The following is an 18,066-nucleotide window of genomic DNA, read 5'->3' on the forward strand; positions in this document are numbered from 1 at the left end:
ATTTTTCTTCCCTTTACCTCTTAACCCTTCGCTCGATGTCCAAACTAATCACGGTCTTCTTCCATAACTGGGCCACCCAAAGCGTTTCGTTCGAATTTGATGATTATAGCAGTGGTCAAAAAATTGTGGAGGATTTTAATCGTTTTTTTACTTAAAAAAAATTGTTTACCTCGTAGACTCTGTTTCAGTTTAGTGCAGTTATTGGGAAACCCCCGATGGTTAACTTCTGATTGAAATTTCGATTATATAGCGCGCTCCAATCTCAATAATTCCCCTCTGTGTGCTAATAATGGTTCGCCAGGTTCGCTTATGGCACTGCCAAATGGAACTCGCGTAAAAGGATCCCCTGTAGACTATTCTTAGTCCTGCGTTATATGAATTATTTCAAGCCCCATTAAAGTTACCAGTTTAGCTGAATTATATATTGTGAATGCAAAATTCAACTTGGGACGAGTTATCGCTTTACAAGCACGCCGAGAAACAGTTTTATCGGCTTCTCAATTATCGTACGCTAATGACTTAATAATGGTGATCCTTTTCCGTCGTTGTCAACAAGGTTGTTTACGCGAGTTTCGTCTCAAAATTTGGACCAAGTATCTTCGTGCAACTCGGAACTATTTCATAATACGAAATGGAAACTGTAATTTCCGATTGTGCAGAGAAAATGGGTGGTACGAGTAAAGATGGATCCGAGGTTGACGGGTAACGGCGCCTAAAAATGACACGTGGTGCTCTAGGGTTAACCCGAGACGCCGAAAGCTCGTCGACGAAGGCCGTGGCCTAGGCTCTCTGTCTCCAACACACGGAAGAGAACCAGCCCCTGTCGGCCGAACGTATTTTTATAATACCAAGGGCCATTTATATTTGGCCCCAGTCGAATCCTCTCCGCTCCGTGCGCGTCATTGAAATCGTAATGAGAGCTCGCGTGGATAAATAAGGATCACTGTTTCCGTGCGATCTGTCGCGTCCTTATCGCCTCGTATAAACCGTCCACGATCAAGGATATTTGCCCCGATGCCTCGACGGGGCGAACTCGACTCCTCCGAGCCGAAACGACCGCCTCGTAAGAGAAAGATAAACCTGCCCCGGATTCTAGGCCAGATAACTAGTCGGAATACTCGGCAAGAAACTGAAATGAAAGATGGCCGATGCTATTAGTCCGTGGGATACGAAATCTCGAAAGATCCGAATCGAATCCGGGGACATTCTCTCTGCGGGTCGACCTACCTGGATGAATCATGCTACTTGCAACGGGAGTGCGTAGGTTATCGGCTAACGAGTCATATCCCGGAGACGTCGATCGGAAGAAAAATAAACCACCGTTGGATTTTGGGTCGGAGACATTGGCCAGAGCGCTCGGAGCTACAGAGGATGCCCCTGAGCGACGTTCGATAAGCCTTTTCGTCCATGAATTACATTTTCGTAATGGTAATGCTGTTAGCCGATGCTTTGTGCTGTTCGTTCTTCGCTAAAGATCCAGAATATCTGAGCATCGACACCCCGAAATCTATGAAGACGTCGAAGAGTCGAAAGCTAGTTGCAAGTACGGAGAGCACGGTGGGAACGATTCAAAGTGTAACTCGGAGGGTCAAGAGTATCTCTAAGAGAGGAAGAGACATCGTCGTCTATCCGCTTCCCTCTTGGAGGCCTGTGCGCTCGGTTTCTCGCCGGCGCATCGTCGCTGCACCTACGAGCGATGCACACACGTATCCTGTGCCTTGTATATCCCAGCAAAACACCATAGGAGAGCCAGGACAACGAAGAGTTAGAACGACGAGGAGGAGGCGGAGGAGGAGGAGAAGACCGAGAAGGACAGAGGCGAACGATGGCGGTGTGGCGGCGGCGGCGGCGGCGGCGGCGGCTGGAACGGGTGGAGGATGGGAGATTTTACAAAAAGCAAGGCAGAGCGGCCCCTTTCGTCGCGCGGATGCAAGGGGGGCGGCCGAGTGGGGGAGCAACGCGGGGGCTTGGGGAGAGGGCGGACGACCTCGACGATGATACGACAAAAAATCAGATGCACGGCCATTGGCTGTTCTCAATTCGAATTATTGGCTTCCCCGGTCGCCGTTCGTCAGAGCCTCCCCGACCTTCTCGATACTCTCTTTCCCTCTCTCTCTCTCTGGCATTTTCTCTTTTCCTCCGGCCTCTCCTACCACTTTCCCTCCGCCACCGCCGCCACTGCCGCCGCCGCCGCCGACACCGCCACCGCCATCTCCTCCGTCGAGCCTCCACCACCGCCTCCCCCTCGGCCCCTCGGCCCCTCGACTCTCCGACCCCGTCGCCCCCCTACGGGGAATGGGCGCCGGCGAGAAGGGCCGAAAAAACTTCGAAAAAAAAAATCCAATTTCGTTGCCATGGTGACCGGCGTGCGTTGACTTTGATAAAGATCCCCCGAACGAGCCACCTCCGCTTCTCTCTGTGCCTCCTCCGCCTCTTTCTCCGTCCGCTTCGTCCTCCACCTCCACCCTCCTCCTCCTCATCCTCCTCCTCTTCCTCCTCGTCCACCTCCGCCTCCTCTTCGGCCTCCTCCTGGCTGGTTGGTACCCTCTGCTACGACGCCGTCGCTTTCGCAGTTTCTCCGATTGTACGCACGCCCGTTTTCTCTGTGCAGCCGCGTCTACGTGCACGATAGCTTGATACGATGCCCACCGACGCTCGAGGGACGCTCCACGGAAAATAACATTGTTTCTAGCCGCCTGCCGACCATAACGGCCCAACACCCAACCTACCGTGCCCTCACCATCTCGCCTTTTCCGATCTTACGCCAACATACGACCACGTGTGTGCCTGCCTGCCTCCGTTCACTGCCAGACCAAAACTTCCATTCTACACTCATCATTCAACTTGAGAATTAATTGTTTTAGTTCTATAGCAAAAAGTCGTAGTTGTTAAGTCTTTCAAGGCCCCTCTACCCCGACGAATCTCTTTGAAATCGCACGAAATCAGTTGGAGTCTCCGCTTAGAATACAAAGTCGAGCATGTTTTGCTCTCCAAATTAACCCCCTTGAAAATCAAGTTTTTTCTACAAATCTTTCCAAAGCCAGTGTAATTAAAATAGAGCCCGGACGCGAAGTTGTTATCCCGAAGTAGGTTTTCCCCAAGACGAACGGTTCGAATCGCAAAGTATTTTTCTACTTGACAAATAATTAGGAGTAACGAGGCGACTTCCTGGTGCGAAAGGGCTTTTACTCTCGATAGCGACTCCTCGAGTGGACACCAGTCATTACGCGAGATGCATTCACACCCGAGGGGACGGGTCTGCTTATGCTCGCCGAGTCTTGAATTTGGTGTCGGCGTCGCTCGAGCGTAAACGACCCTTAAGTGGTTTTCAGCCATTTCAGATTTGACGGTAATGTCTTGTTTGCCGCGAATGATAGAAAAGAAAGTCCTCGGCGAGTGGATGAAATCCAAGAAGATCGGTAGTAGAGCAACCACCTTATAGTTACACGATATTCGAGACCAGGAGAAACAGTAAACCTGGGATTCGAGATTTCCCTCTTGGCTACTGGTCGGTACAGTATTTTACAGATAGTTCCTACAGCAGCAGTTCATTTAAATCTGAAATATTAATTCCCGTTCGGATAAGTGAATCGTACAGGAGTTCAGTTGATCGGGTACTGAGGAATATCGGGGTTGTAAAAACCAGCCACCAGTGATTTTCTCCATAGAAGAGCATCCCCTAATCTCTGGATAGAGAACAATTCTGAAAATACAGTATTACGGGGGAACAAAGAGGCAGAGGGGCGAGCAAAGTATCTAAGAATAAATATTTAATTTTTGGAGCTACGTAAGCAAATTTATTTGCGCGCGAAGGTAGGAAGGAGATGTTTCTTATAATTATAATATTTTCTGCGGAGTATCGGACGAATCGGACTGGTGGGAATCAAGCTTTATATGGGTGTGATCGAACGTGAGCGCGCGAGCGCGAGGGAGCAGCGACGGATTCGTCGCGAACGGGGGGAGGGGGGGTCTGACTGTCGAGGGGCTGAGGGTGAAGCGGTTTTGGTTGACCCATATCAAAGGGGGGAGGTGCCTCCGGACGTTCCGGCGGCCGGACTCGTTGAGTGGTTTGTTTGTTTCGAACATCGGCTATTGGGGAAAAAATTTTATTTACGCGCGCGCGAGAGAAATGTTACTGACGGGAAGACGGCGACCCTGGCTCTCGAAGGATAAACGACGGGTTCGTTTCGAAGAAAAATATCGCCGGTCCGGCTCGTGTCGCGCCAACAGCGACGCCTATGTCCGGCCACCGGATAGTGATTGGTCGTTCTATTCTGGTTCTCGCAACAGATTCGCAATTTTCGAGACAGGCTACACTTTTGGCTTTACGAATTTTTAATAGGTCTTAAACATTTCGCATATACGAACAAATACATTTTGTAGAGTCGCAAATTTTGTTATATTACCTTAAAAAAATTCGCGGTGTGTTTGTGAAGTGTTAACACCATGATACAACCCTTGGTTAATTTCGACTAAAATAGTTTTCTTTCATTTTTAGGGGAGCGCCTTCCCGAGAGATTGGAAACCACTGATGTAAGTAAACCTTGTTGTTTAAAGATATTAACAAGGTGTACACAGAATGTTGATACTTGGAAATATTGCATCAAGTTTCTATTATTATTTCTGAGAGATGCTGTTAGACAGTGAAAATTTCGAGAGCCCTCCGGACGGTTAGTCACGATCGACGGACCAGTCGGTTGGTCGATCGCGTTTAATTCTAGCCTGGATCGCAATCTTATCGTTCCGGCGACGGTTACGTCTATGCCCAGCCTCGCAACATCGCATTCCGAGATAATATAAATCGTATCTACGATATGCATTATGGGAGCCAGAGGGTACTTTCGAGAGTTAAAATGCGCTTCAGACGTCTGCTCGGCGTGTACAGAGCGTCCCAACATAGACGAAAAGGCTGAAGGGGGATGGTCGATTTTTTTTCCCCCCGCGGGTCGAAAAGCAAGCATTTTTCTGGAGATTTATTCCGGAGTCGCGATTTCTTGACGGTATCGTTCGAACGGCGACGCCTATGGGCGGTTGCGTGGAAGGGGGACGGGGGGCCGTACGTGGAAATCAAAGTTGAACGGGTTTCTCGTCCGTTAGCCCTCTCCGCGTATGAGAAACGATCGCGAACTATGAGCAGATGCGTCTACCTAATACGATTCCGTGCATGCGACCGCGAACTTGCACCGCGCCCCGACCCGCCCGAGTGTATATTCTTGAGCGTGGGTGTGCGAGGGTTCCCTCCCCCCCCCTGCTCTCCGCGGGCGGGTCTGATTTTTATTTCGAAAAACTTTTTTAATAAAAAAGTTAGCCGCGCCACCCCACGCCACGCGAGCAGAGCCAGGCTTCGGTTATACGGCCAGGTGTATTCTATATAGCCGAAGGAAGGGGAACGCGAAGGGGGTGAAGAAGGAGGCGGGCGGAAAGGGGGCAGGGGGGGACGGGGGGCAACCGAGCCACCGGACCTCGCATTAAAAGTTTCACGGCGCTCACGATATTTCATAACTTTCTTGTATTTCGAAAAACGTGCAGTCGCGACCGGTCGGATCCAGACAAGCTGCGGAATTTGTGTGCGCGAAACACACAGATTAGCGTGTGGCCTCGCGATCGAACCTCCGCCATCCACAATGGCCGATTTTAACAATATAATACTTCATTATAAAACCGAGTCAATAGTTTCCTTTTTTCCCCCTTAGTACAGTCAACCTCCGTATAACACGGTAGTTACGTTTTTAAAACGGGAAACCATCGTTTTAATGGTTTATTTGTGCCCAACGAGTGCATACTCAAACAAGTTTACGCGTAAATATGATTTAGTAAACTTTACATCAGGCTGCTGAGTTTTTCGTAGATATCCGACAAAATTACCAGAGTTTCGTTTGAAAAAAATGCGCAGAATTCTATCCACAAGGCACACCGTAATTTTCCCTCGCGACATTTTTATCCATCCATAGCCATTTCGAAGAACACACTGTATATCAATGGACGAGAGGCAAAAAAAAAGTTATAGCTTCCTTTACATTACCCGGAGCGGGAACACTAAATATAAACACCGCACGATGTTTTATTAACGTTTGCTAACCAATTACAGGGAAAAGAAAACATTTCCTTATCTCGTTTTCTACTAAGTTCGTGGTTAATTTCAAAGACTGTTTATCTTGATAATCGCAGGTAATTTTACCGGAATTAGTTACTTCATAACGTCTATTCTGAGAAATTAAATGGATTATTCATAATTTCCAGAAATGTTATCTGGTCGAGTTAATCAAATTGGCCAGCGTGCGTCGGGCGCTTATGCACGAACAGAGAGCCTGTTATGTTGGCATCTCTAGCTTCTCCTAGCTGTATTTCGCGTCCTCGTTGCGAGCATACTTCGCATCCCTGTCCCATCTTCCTTTCCCTCGGCGTCCCACCTCCGCGGTCTCTCTCTCTCTTTTCCTCCGCGGCAGCCTGTCCTTTGTTTCTGCTTCTCGTTCTACTTCGGGTCTTCCCTTGCCGCGTTTCCTCCGTTTCGCGGGCCCCCCCTCGCTTCTTGCTCTTTCGTTGCGCTCGCCGAGGATACGAATTAAGGTTCGTTTTCATGCGATACCGAGTCACGATTTCTAATACCGACGCGAAAACCTCACGCTGCCAACAAAAGGTTGCCGTTTAGAAATATCCAACCAACTACGTTTCTCTAGATTCTAGCGAAACAGAATCGATGAATCGTATCTTTCTTCTCCTCGTCATCTGGCTCGTCGTTGTCTCTCAATTTGTGTAGAAAACCCGTTGGATTTCGAGTCTTCTTCTTCTTCTTATTGTTATATCGCGAGTATCATAGCAAACGCCGTACGTGTGCGTCCGTAGAATGGAGAAAAAAAAGAAAAGAAGGCAGAGTATGGCTGGATCGGAGCATCCAGCTCTCTGGTTGTTGCACAGCGGCGCTTCGATCGGGGGCCGTTGGTTCGGAAACGTGCTGGAATCTCGTTTACGATCGCGATAATAATCGTAAATGTGCGTGCGGCGGCGTCTCCGGGAGCGGAATATTCTTTGTGATTCGCTGTTCCCGCGAATTCTCGTCCGCGCCCCCCTTTCCACCGGTCGGCGTATAAATCACGCGACTCGTTGAGACGCGGCGCGATACTTTATAACCAATATTCGAGATGGCCCTACGTGGCTGTTAAACGCGTCTCGCCGCGGTACAGTCCCTGACGCGAATACTCGTGTCCATTTTGTCTCCGCCGGAACGAAACGATCCCGTCTGCAACTGCCCCGACGATACGCTCGCCGACCAAGTGCCGTGACAGCTGCATGCAACTAACCTCGTATTCTCATCAGTCTGTGTTAAGATGCTCTTAACATTGATGCTGCTCGTGTTCGCGAGCTTTCTGCCCGGTCATTCGCATTCGCAGGAGGATAAATTGACCGGCGAATCTTGATACGCTACTCTATGGAGCCACTTCGAACGTCGCGCTCGTCTCGTGTGAAATTTCCGTTAATCGAAAGCACCCTGGGCCACGGCCCGATAGAGGCCTTTTCATTACACGCTCCTCCGACATATTCAAAATTTATTTTACTCTGGTTATTCTATTCCGGTATTAATTCTCTCCCCAAAAAATTAAATAAAATACACACGATACGATTTGTGTATAAATTTTTGTATTCGTTCGAACACGACCGGACACGATCGCTGTTTGATATCGAGCGATTATCGAGGTACGTGTTTTTTTTTTTATTCGTTTTTTCGGATACCTTGTATAACGTGTATCTACGCAATTTCTCGCCGGTATGTACGATACTTTCTCGATATTTTCGCCACTTATAGGAAAACCGTTGAAGCCGCTCTTACGTTAAATATCGAATTTTTCAAAATAACTTTGCGTTCCCCCCGGAGGGGGAGCCACGATTCCAATTTTAATCGCGAAGGAAATCGATTCGATTCGATTTATTTATTTACGGGAAAGTTCCCCAATATCAACAGGAAGAAACGGTACGAGGTACATTATCGGTCGGCGATAAATTATAATTACAAGGTGAAATCAAAGAATATAGCTAAAGGCATAGAAAGTTACGTACCCGAAGAGCGAACGAGAAAGTGAAAAAGAAAGATGGAGACGGAGGGATAGCGTTCCGCGAAGCTTTACGATAAACGGGGCGCGGAGATTACGGGAACAGAAATTACTTTTGGGAATAATCTTGTCCTCGGAAATCGTCCGAGGGAAACAGTCGCGATCGTGCTCTCGCAAATTGCAAGACGGGAGTATATGCGTTTCCTGATTGAAATTTTCCCGTTCTTCGAGAGAAAACGAAACAAACGAGAGGAAGGACGCGGTATTATTGGAACGTTGCGCGTTATCTAGCAAACGTTGCGGATCCCATTGGCGTAGAGTACTTTTTAACTCGATCTTCCTTTACTTTCTCAACCGTTATTCAATAATAACGACAGAGAGGACAATTTTACCACGTAGTTCTCTACGCTTCTCGCGTCCGTTACCTCCGTGAACGAGGGTATCGATACCTTTAAATTTTTCGAATAGAACAAAAAAATACGTATAAAAATTTCGAACAGTGGAAAACGGAGGCTCCGTCGCATCCGTTGTCCCAGAACTTTTATTTCCAATTGTTCGCCATTGAAAACGAACAAATTCGACACGTTCGAAACTAGTATCGGCAGATATAGTTTGCTAATTCGCGCACATTGTTCCTCCCGGGTTAGTTGGAGCGGTCCTCGATCTTCTTCGTTTTGTTCCCCGAGTCTGACTTTGATTTCGACTCGCTCGGGCGCACTATCCGCGCAACGGGGTTGGCGGGTGAGAGTCGTCGACTCGCAGTTTCAGCTCAGCTCGACTCTCAGCGTGCGTTTCACGACCAGTCTCACCCCTCTCGATTTCGATGCGTCTACCTGTGGACTACGGCTCTCGTCTTTCCCTTTTTTTGCGATACCCCTGGCCGCCTGGAGTCACGGGAGTAAATGCACCAGGCGCGCGCGACGCCCATCCTCCCGCCGCCTCCGCCTCCGCCTCCTCCGCCGCCGCCGCCGGCGCTCAGGAATTCCGCTGAACAAAAAACAGCCTGCTAGCCTTAGAGCTTGGGAAAATCGGCCGTCTCCCGTCGGCCAGAAACTGGATTTCGAGCTGTCGTCGTCCCCCCTTTTTCGTCACCGCGCTCAACCCCCTCGTGGCTACACTACTTCTTCTAACATTAGATTTCTATCTAAGTCTTACCTGGAAAATACACTTGATCGGCGCCAGGGCTGCTTAAATCGTCGTTCAGATGGCGCGTATGGTCCGTTCTCAAAGATGGCAGCCTCCGTGAATCGCTGCGGAAGAAGCTCCGCTACCAGATCGGAACTCTTTTCCTTTGGACGGGTGTCCCGATCGGTATCGAAGGACTTTCCCTTCTTGGTGCCGTAAAGTAGTAATTAAATCGCCGTTTGAACGGAGTATGGGGTTTATTCCGAAAGATAGCAGATCGGAGAGCCTCACGCCCGTTGGCCACAGGAGAGTTTTGCTCTCGAGAGCCAACGGTTCTTTCGCACAAACACGCGGAGGAAGTTTCGTGCCGGAAGTTGCCCCGTGGCACGTAACTGCAGCAAGGTCGGCTCTCGCGTGTTCCTGTGCAAAAACCCATAACTCTTGAGAGGAAAACTCTCCTGTGGGCATTAGACTTAGGTGCCCCGTTCCGCGTGCAGTCCGCGGAGATCGGTATCCTGCCTCCACCATTTTCTAAGGCTCAACACCGAGCAGTTCGCGTTTAAACAATCGGTTCTTTTAACTAGCAGTATTATCGGTTATGTCACGTCGAGCAATAAATATTTTCCAACCAAATTCTGGTTTAACACGTACCATAATGGCAATAATTCCTCGACGGAACGGTTGAAAATTAATACCGTATCGGTATTAATGAGCATGTCATTAGATCGGACCCATCGTTAGTCATGGTGCGTTCAAATATTAACAGTAATTAGAACACGAACGTCGACGCGTATTAATTTCTTTTTACGACATTGAGCAATATTTCATTGAACAAGGATTGGACTGTGATCGCATCTCGTAACTAGATTATCGGCTCATGATTATTCATAACGAACTCGTTACTGTTTAATTACTTAATGACATATAATGAGAAGATTAATTGTCTTTGGACGGAGCCAAGTCCTCGCAATCCTTTCGTTAGAAATGTTAGCTTACTGTTTTTTCTTTTTTTGTACGTTTTCGACCATTTCGATGCAAAGCATGGTGCTTGATTAACTTCAAGGTTACGTGAAAATATCACTACGCGTGCTTTTATCGTTACAAAGATTAAAATTGAAATTGCTCCGAAGTCGAGAAACTGGTTCCCCGAGTCAAAATGGTATCTCTCTTAAAAATAGTAAACGAACGTAATTAAAAATATTGTATCGATAATAGTATGTTTTCCATACGTGCTTAATTGTAAGGGAACCAAAATCCAGTCTCGTTTATTAAAAATACGCGTAAAAAAAATATTGATATAATTAATGATACAAGAGAATAGAGGGAGAAGGAAACCCGAGGGAAATTAAAATTAATAACTCTAAACTATAATTAAAAACAGCAAGTTATTAAAGTTTCGTTAGCCCGAGGTGTAAGAAATAATTAATTACTGGGGTGGGAGATCCTGTTTTGGAACGTTAACGGTACAACTTTTTTTTTTATTATTAAATTATGTCTTCAATATTTTTTTTATTCATTCGGACAGAATAAAATTTCAGCGATCCTTGGATCTTCCAACGGACGTTTCCGTTGATCGACATTGTTCCTCTAATTTATCCCGAATCCGAGCGGAATGGCGGCGCGGTTTCGGTTCCCAGGGCCAAGACGGGGCAAAAATCTAGGAACGGTGCTTCTTGCTTTCGCACGATAGATCGCGAGACGATGAAAAAGGAAGAAAAAGAAACGTAAAAAAGTCCCGTATCGACCGCGGGAAAATGAGACCTAAAAAGTTGCACAGCTCTCTCCGCGTTCCTTTTACTTGGCGCGTTAGGAAGCTAACGGAAGTTTTTCTGCCCGTTGCGTTGCGTATGAGTAACGGTGAAGCTGTAACACGTCCTCTTATCGTAACAGATTTATCGATTCAGCAACGTTTACGTGCTGCGCTCGGTTTTTGCGCTGCGCGGGAACATTAACTCGCCGGTTGAATTTACAATCGAGCCAAACCACGGCCGCTTGGCTCGGGCAAACTTCAATTTGTACTTCGGATTATAATCACCATTGGTAATTATAATCGACGGCGTACGTGATCTGTAATTACGGTTGATGCCGTTAATTTACACGGCGTGTTTATGTCCTGGATCCTCCTGTAGCGGCCAATTATGTCGAGCAACTTTGTTAACGACCGCGATCCTTATTTTGCTGCAGCACGAACGACGTCGTCGGGAATCTTATCGCGACGTATCTCCGTTTTCTTCTCTTTTTCAATTCCCAATCGGGCCTACCGCGCTACGCGAACGACACATCGAAAAATCTGGTTTATGAGACGACTATATAACGATCGATCGGCCGTCGAAGATCGCGCGGGAGATGCTGCTACAATGTGATAAGTGGTTCCACTCATTATTCACACACGTTTACTTCTTCGACGACCTTGCCTGGCTATACCGGGAACCGTACTTTCGAAGTCACACTTCGTGCCAGGAATCTTTTCGGAGTAACACCTCGGATTTCATTGAAATTCAGATGCATCGTAACCCTTGCTATTTAAAGGATCGGGTTCGATAGAATTTTTAGCGCGCGTGGATTTTATTCGGGGTAATTCTTCACCCCGAATTCGCTAATGTTATTAAAATCTATAAAAATGCTGCACACCGAATTGATTTGTTCTCCGTAAAAGGAACAACGCGTAATAATAGGTGTTCCAGATATCCAGGTAGTTTCCAATATTAATTTGCATAGCGATTAGCGCGAAATAGGAAGTGTGGAATGAAATACCTTAAATGGTACTATTTTAGATACACTTTGTTCGAATCGGACGAGGCAATTTTAGAATGTCGCTCTGACCCTGCGGATCGTTCCGTCAAAAATGGAAAAACACACAGACACCATTATAGGAGAATCTAGCGGCAATCGATAGAACGACAAGCGAGAACCGTAAACCTGGATCTGTACATCGAGGTTATTTATGTCTGACCTACTGATGCCCGCAGTGTATTGAAAAATCTGCTAAACTTTTGCTACTTCGTCTCTACCATCTGTTGTACATCGAAGGAAATCAATTTCCGATTGCGTAGGTCTCGGCGATCGTACAGAACCGCATACTTCCTTCCATTCTTGCAGCGTCGAGTTTTTTTACATCGACTATCAAGAGGGAAGAAGCGTGTGTTATTTATCGAACAACATAGTCATTCGTATCACGGTATTCAAATACCTAAAATATTCGAATAAAATTGGAGTACCACTTGAGTAGTGTTCGAATGGTATTCGAATATTATTCGACTGTATTTAAATACCATGAATACCCAGATACACTCGATCGGTGCACCGGATGTTCGAATAGTTAGTAGCGCGTTCGAACGGTATTTGACGGGGGAAAATATTCGAATAGCAAAGTGTTCCAGTGGTATTCGAGTACAGGAGGATCGTAGAGAGGAAAGGGAGGAGACGGGGAGCGTGATCGTGGAAGCAGAAAGTTACACCGGGCACAACCGTGTACGTTTACGATCCGTCCAGTTAGGACAGGTCATGTCACGGCACGCTCGAGGATTCCGTGGGGCTCGTTTGGTCCCGGAGTTGCCGGCGCGGTTTTCGAGTGGATCTGGTTCGCGGGCGTCGCCACGAGTGGTTCGCGAGACTCGGCTTACCTCGAAAGTCGAAGAATCCCGCGGACAAAGAGACGGGGCGCGAGCGAGAGCTAGCTTGCCCCGGCGCGGGGCGCTCTTTCTCTCTTTCTCCTGCCGTGCCCTTCGTCTCTTTCTCGCCTGTTTTTTTGCCAGCCCTTTTTTTCGCTCGACGCGGGCCGAACAGGGCCCGCCCGACGACGGGAGGAGAGAAAGAGAAAGGAATTCGTAAAAAGAGGGGAATGCGACACGGGGTGGCCGTACGTCATTCTGTCCGTGGCGCAGCCGAGGACCGAACGGATATACATATACGCGCCCTCTTCCTCCCTCCGCGAGTGCCCTTCGAGAATTTTGCCCGAAACGCTTTCGATCCGCCAAAACTCGTGGAATCCCACCAAACGACCGACGTTTGATTTTCGATCGCGATCCTATTTTGCTGAAACTTATCAGGGACGAGGTAGCTTCTTTCGACGAACGTTTCCACGTGTTGACCGAAAGGGTGAACCCACTTGAATTTCGTTATCCATTATGCGCTGGTAGCCTCGCCGCGTCAAGGAGCTCGATAATGAAATGAAAATTTTCGAATTACGATTCCGTCCGCCAGCGACGTATTGTCCGACGGAAGATAAGGGAAGTCTAACATCGCTTGTACCGTGTTCCCTCCCGCGGCCAGCAATTAAGCGGCGCAAGAAATCGCGAAGAAAAGAGCACCGCGGGCTAGACAAAGCTCGCGGGGAGGCTGAACCGAGAAGAATCGGGTAAAAAAGGTGGACGGAGAAGTCCGCGTTCGTGTTCGTGTTCGTGTCCAGGGGGTGTGATGTTCGGATAACGCATTAAACACCGTTTCTCCTCGAAAGCAATACCTACCAAACGGGACAAGGAGAGGAGGGTAATACCCTTCCTCCTCCGTGGGTCTCGGTATCGTTACCACGATGTAACGCAACGAGGAACGAGCGGTCGTTCACGTCGTCGGCGTGGTTGTTGTTGCGCGCACACACCCACCCACCCGACCGTTGTGTGGAGGTGCTCGGCAAATGACACAGGAGGGGTTAGGCGGTGAGGTTTCGAGGGGAGGGGGAGAGGCGCGGGTGTGTACCGTATGCAGGCGCGTGTACGTGTGGCAAGAGGATAGACCGGCGGAGGAGGGGGGGGGGGCGGGAGGGAGACGAAGCTGGTCGACGACGGTGGGGGGGGAGTCGAGAGAAGCCGAGGAGAAACGGGACGGGACGGGACGGGACACGACGGGTCGAGGGGAGACGGGGGTATGGTAGAAGGGTAAGGGTGAATGATGGTGGGGTGGTCTCTCTCTCGAAAGGGTGGAGTGGGCGCGCGGGGTGTCTCTTTTGAGCCCGCTGAACTTTGCCAAGTTCGAAACCGTCCGAGGCCGCGCGGCGACTCACCCTCTGACGTGCATTCGGCTTCCAACCCTCCTTCTTCCTCCCCTTCTTCCAGCCTATCTCCTGCCTGTCTGTCTCGCTTTCCACCCCTCTTTGGGTAGGGTGGCCACGCGTCTCTCATCTCTTTCCCACCTACGTCGTTGCCGTAATCTCTCTCTCTCCCTCTCCCTCCCTGTCTCTGTCTCTGTCTCTGTCTCTTTCCGTCGGCGCTCCTCCTCGTCGTTCCCTACCCCCGACGCTTCGGCGTACCCTCTCAGCCGTCGTGGTATTATGGAAATTTTGAACCAATTCGAAAATCAATAGTCCCTGCCAGGAAGCCTCGAGGCGGCCTACGGTTGCAGCCGACGCTCTTCCCTAGAATGTATTCAGGACCGGCGGTGTGTTTCACGACCGAGCGTGTGCGAGCCTCTCGCGTTCCGCTCTAGAGAGGAGAGTCGGCCGACATTTTGGTACCGCGCGGGGGGACCTCGAGTGCCGGGGAAACGGAGAATTCGCGAAAGAAAAAACGAACGCGAGACGGTTTCGTGTTTCCCCTTTTGAGAGAGAGAAACACGACCAGGAGGGAGCGCAGAGGAGGAGGGGGAGGTGGCGTCGGAGGAGGCTGATGCCCGGAGAGAGAGAGAGAAAGAGGGAACGGGTCAAAATCTTGGCAACGTTGGAGGCTTTTTCATTTGATGTGCATCGGATTCCGGGACGCTTGGAATCGCTTCGGTTCCCATGAGCCTCCGCGGCGGTTCGAGTAAAGGGATAGAGAAGGAGCGTGGAGAGGGGGCGTCCACGGGCTCTGTTTAGTGGGGAGAGCTTTTTTCGTTTTACAAACTGGTTCAATTTTTTCTCAAAAAGCGGGTGAACACCGCGGAAACCGGTTGTGTCTACGCCGACTCGGGACACGACTCGCCGAGGAGGCGGAGGCGTCCGTGGAGGGGAAACGGTCTTCTCTTCTCTTCCTCTACTCTTCGGGAGCTCCCAGGTTCGTGTAGAGTGTGCTATGTAGCCCCCGGTTCAACCGAGTATCCTTCTTCTTAATTGAACCAACCGATCCCATTGTGTCTGCCGCGAGGGCACGCTTCGCCCCGAAAATCCAATTCCCTCCGCTCCTTCGAAACTTTCTCGTAAATGTCTGCCGACGTCTTGTCCCGGAACAACCGTAATTACTCACATTTTTCCCAGATACTCCATGAACTTTGCTGTCTCTCGACTATCTGCTTACGCTGCACCGATCCTTCGCTATTTCTCGCGCGACATTTTATTTCATTAAATTCCACGCAGCCAACGATGGAATTTCCAACCATTCGGAATCATTTGTACAGGGGAGAAACGTCATATAACTCAAATGCAAAATCAAATAACTCCAAACGAATTAGCTTTATCCTACTTTTACTTGTATCACTGTCTCAGCGAAGAAGGCATTTACTCATGGAATGTCCTGATACAGAGACGATCAACGAATGCGTATGTCAGAGTGAAGTGCACAATGCATACACCTGTCTGTAATGGCTCTTCAGGCAACTGTAGTTCTACGAACCAATTTCTAGCCGTTCGATACATAGAACGTAAAAATGTATTAACCCCAAGCAAACGCGATTGTTCAAACTGTTTAATCGGTACCTCCGCTGTGCTTGCAATTATTATAAATAAAATTAATACGAGAAGAAAATTTAAGCCCCGATAGTAGGATTATTTTTGGACAAATACCCGTACCTGGATAACCACGGCACTGGTCCAGCAAATAATTATTAATTTTCCTCTCCCTCGAAGAGGATCCAAAATGACTGGGCCGGTACGTCGAGAAAAACATTCAATTAACTTTGATTATGCTGTGGATAATCAAGTAAATTTCAATATTTATTCGACACATTATCAACGATACTCGACGGAGCATCGTCGTTAAACTTTATACCCAAAATTCTACGGGGGTTGTTTTTGTCGAGTTCCCCAACCGGGGGCGCGTTGTTCGAAGGTTAACAATTTCCCTCCGTGCATTCGCAAACATCGTCTAGACTTTTTCGAATCGATCGGATCGATTTCTACGAACGCGCGCGAATTTTGTCGACGACGAAAAAAAATGGAGTAATCCGGTCGAAATAGTGGACGAATTTTCGCGCGACGTCTGACATGATTATGATAATAGCGGCGAGGCTTTAAGACGATTTGGAAAAGGCTCTTTTGTGCATGACACACTTTTCCCTTTCGCGAAACCTACTCTGGAGAAGCCAACGCGAAGTAGGTTTCCATTAGCAACGACGTATTATTATTTACCAGGCACGCTCCGAGAATCCAGAAGTCTCTTTTCAGTGGCGTAAGCCTCGAGCCGCGGATCCTCGACGTCGGGAGATTCGTTTCATCGAGCCCCGGAATCGCTTGTAACGACTTCATTTTCAGAATCGTTGAAAATCGAGCCCCGAGTCCCGAGTTCTCCAACTACCGTTTGAGAGGGTCTTTTCGAATACGTGTTTCACGGAGAAAAATAAAAAAAGGAGAGAGACTCGGGGGGCCCCAAAGTCACCCAGACGCAAAAACCCATCGCCTCCACCGCGAACGCCAGGCAACGTTGCATTCTGAGTCAGTGTTTCTCAAACTATTCCGATCGCGAGCCCCTCCCATAACCTCCTGCCTATAGGAAAGGAGGCTAGACGAATGGTCACTGTCAGCCCTGGACCAATTATAACGTAAACACCGGTGAAAGGTTCCAAGTAATCGGTAGACAATGTCGAGGAACATCGAAGTGGAAACAGCCAGCAATGGACAGACACGCGTACGCCAGGTCGAATCGAACTCGTACCCCGCGAATTTCCCGAAATAGGTTTCCTCGAAAACGCCGCGAGGCTTTCTCCATCGGAACGCAAGGAACGAGAAAAGAAAATTTCGGTCCCGTTGTAACCAAAACGGGGCCAGAGTCGCGTAGTTTTGTATAAATAATATTCGGCGAGTCGCGCGCGTCTTTTTCGAGCACGGAGTAGGCAAAAGGGAGAAAAATGTAGGCTGACTGCGTAAATTGAGCTTGATTGGCCCAGACACGTCGGTTCGGGGCAGAGACCTGGGAAGAAAATTGCCGCGGCGGGGGTGTTTGAGGAAGCTCGTTATAGATGGGCGCGGTATCGGTCGGCCTTCCTTGGCGCCCTTTGGACTTTCCACTCTAATTGATCAATACGGGAATCATTCAGTTTTAGCCTGGCCGTTATTTTCGCGCGGCACTGAACGAGCCTCGCTCTCTCGGCGCGAAATCGAGTGGCAGGGGCACACGTGCACCAGAAATATCCGTGCTCTTTTAGAAATCCGGGGCAAGGGACGACTTACTTGCTCGCTCCTGGAAAAAGAGGCGAATCGAAATCGAGTGGAATTAATTTTGCTCGGCCATCGATTTCGCAAAAAACGAATCCAAAGAACCCCTTGAAATATCGGTGTCCCACTCGATCGACACTGCCCCCTGTCCGTCTGGAACGCCCACGCATCCACGTACCTGGATCGAAAGCGAGAAACTCGATTTTCTTTAATTTTATTTCCAATCTAAACGAGATCATTTTAGACTACACCGCCAAGATAAATTACCCCTGGTTGAAAAAATAATAATGACTTTGAAGTCTCGAAAATATGACCTTCGGAAAGTATACATATTTCGTAGCAAAGCTAATGTTACCGTTTTGCATATTACTAATAGTCAAAGGATCGAGAAAGTTAAGAACCACTGGTTGGGATCGAAACGGTAGCATCTCGTGGAACTTATCTCCGACGTTGGACGATGTCCACGTTCCTTTTTTTTCTCCAGCTGCTTTGTGTGTTTGCACAGACTCGCCGTGAAACGGGCGTGTAACTTACTCGCGGCAGGGATTTTCGACGCGCAAACTCTTGTTCCACGGGTGGACTCGTAAACGAGCTCGCGTTCGGCACCGCGATAACGGA

General features: G+C 48.6%; 1 protein-coding gene across 2 annotated transcripts in view; it reads left to right on the forward strand.

The window, feature by feature from the left end:
* LOC122396463 overlaps positions 1 to 18,066 on the forward strand; it is a 99,187-nt gene that overhangs the window by 33,715 nt on the left and 47,406 nt on the right. For both annotated transcript variants that reach the window (XM_043394903.1, XM_043394904.1), the window contains exon 2: positions 4,499 to 4,533. The gene's annotated coding sequence lies outside the window, so the exon portion shown is untranslated. The remainder of the gene's footprint in view (positions 1 to 4,498; positions 4,534 to 18,066) is intronic.

Source organism: Colletes gigas, unplaced genomic scaffold (assembly GCF_013123115.1).
Source record: "Colletes gigas isolate AHSC1104 unplaced genomic scaffold, ASM1312311v1 Colletes_gigas_Sc00007, whole genome shotgun sequence".
NCBI classification, from domain to species: Eukaryota; Metazoa; Arthropoda; class Insecta; order Hymenoptera; family Colletidae; genus Colletes; species Colletes gigas.